The sequence below is a fragment of the Sinohyriopsis cumingii genome, chromosome 14, assembly GCF_028554795.1.
Source record: "Sinohyriopsis cumingii isolate HCF-2022 chromosome 14, ASM2855479v2, whole genome shotgun sequence".
Classification (NCBI taxonomy): Eukaryota; Metazoa; Mollusca; class Bivalvia; order Unionida; family Unionidae; genus Sinohyriopsis; species Sinohyriopsis cumingii.
In genome coordinates, this window is record NC_142974.1 from 27,679,253 (window position 1) to 27,686,545 (window position 7,293).

Genomic DNA, 7,293 nt, shown 5'->3' on the forward strand with positions numbered 1-7,293 from the left:
TGATGTGGATATACATAATCCGATAATCGCATAATTTTAATCCAATATTTTATACATCTTACCATTTATGACCAAATTCCCTACAGACACTAAACTATTCGCAACATTTAAAAACGAGATGTACATCTTAAAAAATTGAAACTGCACTTCCTCAATATCGTTCGAGTATTCAGATCCCATATTTCAGCTCCAAAACATAATACTGTTTTAATCATCGAGTCAGATATTATAACCACATATCTGATATGAAACTGCCGAACTGCTTTTGAAAATAAAATATTCGTGTCGCAGACTTTTTGGCTTGCTAAGCTTATAATTGATTAGCCATAGGCTATTTCAACTTCAGTGTAATGATAATCATACATATTAATTATAAGACACGATGTCTATTCGTTCTTTAGTAAAATACCACGTTTCAGTTCTCTTCATGTATCCTCCGTTTCTAAATACCACTATTTTGGTCTTGTTGAAGTTTACCTCAATGCAATTTGCATACATTAAAGTAACCAGTTCTTCGATTTCTGGGATGATAAGTATGATTTTGCTACATTCGCTTCATAACGCTGAGATAAAAAAAATTTATATACTAAATAACATTGGCCTTAGCATGCGACCTTGTCTTGTCCTAAGACTAAATTCTATCTATCTATCTATCTATCTGCATAATAAAACTGGAGTGAATAATTTCTGAAACACTATTACTGGTACCAAATGTAAAACATTTCTCTCTTTGGATGATAGACTATACCAATGTAGCTATATTAATATTTCCCAACTCAGAGGAGCATTTAAGCAAAGGTGAACATTTACAAACAAGATTACTATATTATACATACCATCGCAGTTCTAGTGTTGACAGAGGAAAAGATTAATGTATCATGGATACCATTACAGTAGCGTGGACAACACTACAGCATCATGAATGCCATCATAGTAGGGAGGAAAACATTACCATGACACGGATATCATCAGAGAACTGACGGTGACAGAGCACAATATTACTGTAACATGGATAACATCCCATAACTAATGATGATATTTTGTAATCAAACGAATTGTGCTAACAAAGATACAGATATAAAATCTGCATATTTTCTTAAATATTTTTATATATTAATTTGCAAACTTTTGCTGTCAAATTAGTATTAATTAGTTGTTCATGTGTTGCTCCTTCTTATGTGTGTTATTCTGGCATATACTCAAATTAACCAGACCGCTCCGGTGGTCTAGTGGTTAGAGCGTCAGTGGGTCGCGTGTTCGAACTCCGGCCGAATCATACCAAAGACATACAAATGGTACTTACAGCTGCCTCGCTAGGCGCTCAGCATTAAGAGGTCATTGTTAGGACTGGTCGGCCTGGTGTCAGGATAATGTGACTGAGTAGCAGCAGGGGGGGCGAATCGGACATTTTGTCCAAACGTTATTTTGCTTAATTAATACTTTCTGCACTCAGCGGATCCGGTGTCGTCAGCGCCTGGTAAAAAAAAAACGACGTCGTCGTCGTTGTCATCGTCGAGGGGCCAAATCGACAATTGTCCGGACGTCATTTGGTTTAATTAATACCTTCTGCGCGCCGATCCCCAGCGTCGTCAGCGTCCGGTAAACACAGCGACGACCGCGTCGATGTCATCGCACCCCCTGCTGCTTACAATGAAAATTATTTACAACTAACCGAATATTTGGTCAAGTCCGATACGATATCGTGTCCGAGGATCATGTAAATTTATCGTTACGAATCCATGTGGGGTCGACTGAGCATGACTAAAAAAGTTTCGAAAAACATTAAAGTCCATGTCACCGCCGCACCATGTCTGCCAAATATTTCGTAGCGTGTGTGTATCAACGCCGTTGAACACAGCAAGAATATTACAGTTGTCTCTAATTACTTTTGGAATCTGAGTGTATCGTTGAGTGACATATATCACGTCAGTGTTTTTATGCCTGCCTCTGGAAAATATCCTAGCTGGGTTTTTTTGATTGTCTAACATTACATCATCGTACACGACTAGATTGTTAACGTCGCCATCAATATCATCAATACCCGGTGCATCATTGATATCCGTAATAAACTCAATAACATTTTTTTTAGCGATCGCTGATGCATTCTCGTTGAAATCTTTCAACACCTCGTAGCATCGTTGATCATCTACGCTAGGAGCAACCAAATACAACTTATCCCACTTCATCCATCTCATTATTAAATTGAGTAACAATTGCGTCTTGCCGGATCCAGATGGTCCGATGATAATCATCCGGATCGAGTTTGGTAACGCTGCAACATGCTTAACTGGTTCTCTTGTTTTAGTCGCCGAAAAATCAATTATATTCATATCTCTATACATAAATTATGGATCTATATTGTGTGAAGTGTAGAGTGCGTACTGGCACAAATGATATGACAACCGCTACAACAAGAAATAACAGATCGGCGCTTACTGGCAAGTGTGCACAATGCGGTACAAAGAAATTTAGATTTATTTCTATTAGACCCGGAGATGTTTTAAAAAAAAGCGAGGAGGTGACATCGCAGCCAAATTGGCAAAACTCCCCGGAACGCCGTGGGCAAAGTATCCAGGAGAAAAGCACCTCCCAGGATATAGCTACTGTGGCCCCGGAACACGATTAGATATTAGACTCGATGATCAAAATCAGCCCAAACCCGGTGAGTATCCAATAAACGCTATCGATAAGGCGTGTCATGCTCATGATGTTGCTTACAAAAGTAGCGATCTGCAACAGCGTCATATCGCGGATGTAAAATTAATTCACGCATTAAATGCTATTCCTGATAAATCCGTCAAAGAAAAATTGGCCTCATGGTTGGTAAAATCGGCTATGAAAGGTAAATTAATGATTGGAAGCGGAGCTTCTGGCGCTGGTAATTGAAAACGATAGTGTTTATAATAACAACATGGAATCCATCTATTATTCTCCGAGAGGATACTGGAAGGGGAAGGCCGCAATTGGTAAGCTTGCAAGCGCTGCAAAGGTAACAAAGACCACTGCGGCTAATTGGTTATCCAAACAGGCTATATGGCAAATCTATCTACCACCGCCTAAACAAATCAACTTCTCGCGCTTTGATGTCAGCGTACCTAATGAAGTTCATCAGGCTGATATACTATTTTTGCCGCATGACAACGGTTACAAATACGCGCTAACCGTAGTTGATGTTGCGAGTCGATACAAACAAGCGGAGCCGTTAAAAACAAAGTCGGCAACTGAAGTAGCCGCTGCGTTTGAAAGAATTTATCGAAGAGGCCCTCTGCGCTGGCCAAATCTATTACAAGTTGATCCCGGTAGTGAATTTCGCGGCGCTGTTTTATCAACGCTGAAACATCATAGCGTCGCGGTACGACGAGGTCATACTGCGCTACATCGTGATCAGGCAATTGTTGAACGATTCAATCGGACTCTTGCTGAACGGTTATTTGGGTATCAATACGCGAAGGAATTCATCCAAGAAAAACGATCTCGTGAATGGGTCAAAAGGTTGCCAGGCGTAATTGCCGCGTTAAATAACGAGATTACCCGAGCAATCAACATGAAGCCCAGCGACGCGATTAAAGAAAAGTATATACCCGGAAGATCAAAAATAGATAGCGTTTCCAAGCCGATTCTCGGCGATGTCACTGTTAGATATCTGTATGAACCAGGAGAGCTTGAAGGCGGTAAAAAAAGAGCTACTGATCCTATCTGGAGTGTTACCACACATAACATATCAACGATAACACGATCAACTGGTAGACCACCGATCTATAGACTGGATTCAACTGCTCCTCAGCGCGGATTTACACGCGAGCAACTACAAGTGATACCTAACGATACTCAATTGCCCCCACGTGGTCTTAACTAGCGCCGTTGCGTCTATTGCACTCAAGACAGGTCAACCTCACATTGTTTTTGACATGACCGAGACTGTTATCGATCCTATCCACGGTAAATTGGCGAGTGTCTTTATCCGAATAACGCCAACTCATTATACAATTGCAACTCGCGCAGTGATTATTCTGTTGTTGTCGTAGCGAGATTATTAATTCGGCATCAATATCAAAACGCCGCTGTTTTTTTTATCCTGTAGGCGGTAACCCGAGAGTTTTCTATCAATGACGCTTGCATCGATGGTGACTTTGTCGCCGGCTTCGTCAGTGACTCCGTCACCGGCTCCGTCAATAACAATTCTTCGAAGCTGATTTATCCTTCGTACTCTGGACACTGCAAGATAGACTAGATTCGACCATTCGATGCGATTATCAACTATCCAAACAATTGTGTCCGTAATGGTTAGTCCCTGCGAGGAATGTATTGTTGTTGCGTATCCTAGCGTCCACGGGGATTTATCAGCACGTAGCGCGTCCTCGACGACGCTGATATCAACGAGCACGATATCATTCAGCACGAGAATTTGTTTTTTTGTCCCCGACGCTGTCGGGGCTGGAATTTCAACTTCAATGTTCTGCCGCCGTGTGTCCGCGGGTCTATAACATAACGGCACTGGACGCGTTGGAAACTTTTCCTTATGCAACGTAAACAACTTCCGCTGAAGTGTGTCTCTGACTATCTTTCTACTCGCTACAATCAAATCGTTTGGTCTCCATGTTTCCCAGAATTCATTCAACGGCGTTTCCGGAATTACCTCGCGGATTATTTCACACTGAACTCTATCCGGCTGTAATCTGATTAGTTTTTTAACCTCGCGCAGTTGTTCATCAAGTGCTCGGTAATCAGTATCGGTTTCTTCATAATAGTCCAGAAAACCCCTTAACCAATCATGTGGACCCTCGCCGACAAATGGTGGTGGTTGGCCATGGTCCCCACACATGATTACCGCTGTATTCGCGCGCAGCAACCACTCAAGAAACATTTGTAAAGTATCTAACGAAACAGTACATATCTCATCCCAGATGATAATGTCGGGAATAAATTTTTCACCCATTCGATCAGGAGTCCACTCACCGCCGCTGTATCGAAAAAAGCTGTGATAAGTAACGGCGTCAACATTTCGTTGTTTTATCTCTCGCGCTAGTCTATGGGTCGGTGTAAGCACGATTATACTTGCCCGCGTTCGAAATAATTCAATTGCCCGAGTCGTCTTTCCTGACCCGCCACAGCCGCTTAAATAAACCGTCTTGTGTCTACAAATTGGATCAGAACACGATGGTGCATTAGACCATTCTGACAATTTATCACCGCGTAAGTAGTTGTTCTCAACGGTGACATCTGCTGACGGGGAATAATCGCGTCGTATTTCATTTTTAATTCTCCATGTACCCCAACTCTCGTCCGGACTAGTAAACTCGGCTACGTTTCCCTTATACGCTACGTCAATATAAAATGAATCAACGGCTACTCTAACCGCGGTGTTGGGAAATCTATTTATCATCGAGAATAAATTGATAGCGGCATAACCCAGCATAGACGCCCTCAAATGTGGATACGCCGGGCTGTCTCCATCGCTGTAGGTAACAACTGTACCCAACCTCGTTCCATTGGACAAGAAAGCTGTTTCGCAGTTCACGTATCTATTTTTTGCCACTGCGTCCTTGATTACGAAATCATATTCTGCGTCATCTATAATCAGCCGTGAGCAATATCGTTTGTAGTCGTAGTTTTTTCCACCTTGTGTGAACTTACCGATTATTCTTCTACCGAGATCTTTTGCCTCGTGGTTTCGTTGGTTAAATACCCTCCTGGACCATTCGACGATATATTCCTCGTCGGCATCGATGTGTTTTCTGGATTCGTCAATTATGCTATCTAGACGCTCTGGTTCTGGTAACCAGACTTCAGTCTGCGCCCAGTATGATATAATCGCGTCACTGACAATCAACGAAACTAGCATGCTACAATCAATCATATACCGTAGCAGCGCTATTGGCAGCCACTTCTTTTCAGCCATGTGTCTACCGATCCAAATATAGCAACAGCGATGAAGTCCTGCCGCGAACTCAAATGATACTACGCGAGCGAATCCGGTTAAATCAAAATCAGGCAGTGGTCCATTAATAGCAACACGAGTCATTTCATGTCTGGGGTGTCCAAATCGTTTGAAATACTCAGCGGCGGATCCATACCCGAGAAAACTCGCTGGATAACAGGCAACCATATCAACGGAAATCATAGCGTCGCGGTTGTATTCAGTGTTCCATAGTCCACCGTGATAATACTCCAAACAACTGGATTGTACATCCGGTAGAAATTCCTTGCGCGTTGGGCTCCACGCATTTTTCCTCGCTGCAACATGAGCCGCAACCGATGGAATCGTAAAACAATTTGTTAGCAGTTGTTCATCATGCTCCTCAAATTCTATGGCGGTTTTTTTCATCCTGCTGTGAAATGCTTCAGTGCGGTATAATTCACCGTTTGGTCTTACAAACTGATCAAAAGTATCAGCGCTGCGAAGTAACCACACTGATACAGGGTCGTTTTTACACAAACAAGCAATAGCATCAAATAGTTTTCTCTCCGCGAGAAAACCGTCCTCTCCCAGGAATTCCCCCGGGATATACTTTACTGTTCTATCCCGTGGAAATATTGTGATCGCGGGCGTCCATGCGTGTTCGTTATGATCAATAATTTTGATTGGGGCTCCCTTCGATTTGTACTTCGATTCGTATAATACTTCACCGGTTATCGTTGTAACGGTTATTGGAAATCTCAGCGATGTTTCTAATCTCGCTATGTCGCTGATGGTTGCTCCACGCTCTTTTACGGTTAGTTCCCACTGGTTGATTTTGCTACGTCGTAAATCAGTCAATTTGTTTCCTCGACATGCATTTGTAAAATGCTCTATTACTCGTTCTGCTACACAATTTATCCCCGTTGACTGTTTCATTGGTTTCAGTTTTCCGATATCAGGTTTCTTATTTAACGGGTATATTCCATAAACAACTGCTGTTTCAGGATACGCTCGTTCATAGTATGGTCTGTCAATTCCGGTTAACAGCCCCGGCTTGGAGTCGCGGCTAACAATGACTGTTTTCTTATCGCTGAGAACTGGTTCAAATTTATCACGTATGATCCAATCACCTGATTCCACCCGGACAATGAATTTTACTCTGAAGAAATACCTTTTACCGTCAAGTTGTGATATTATCGTTGCTGCGCGGTTGTCGTTCATGGTAGCATCAACAACACCATCAATTCGAAATGTTGACCAACTATGAGATGCACCATCACGCTTGAATTCATCGATACAATCGCGTATTTTACTCAACAGGGTTCTATCGTTTATTAACGCTTTTGGTGCGTCCTTGAGGACTCTATCAAGATTGAACTTAATATTTTTCCAGG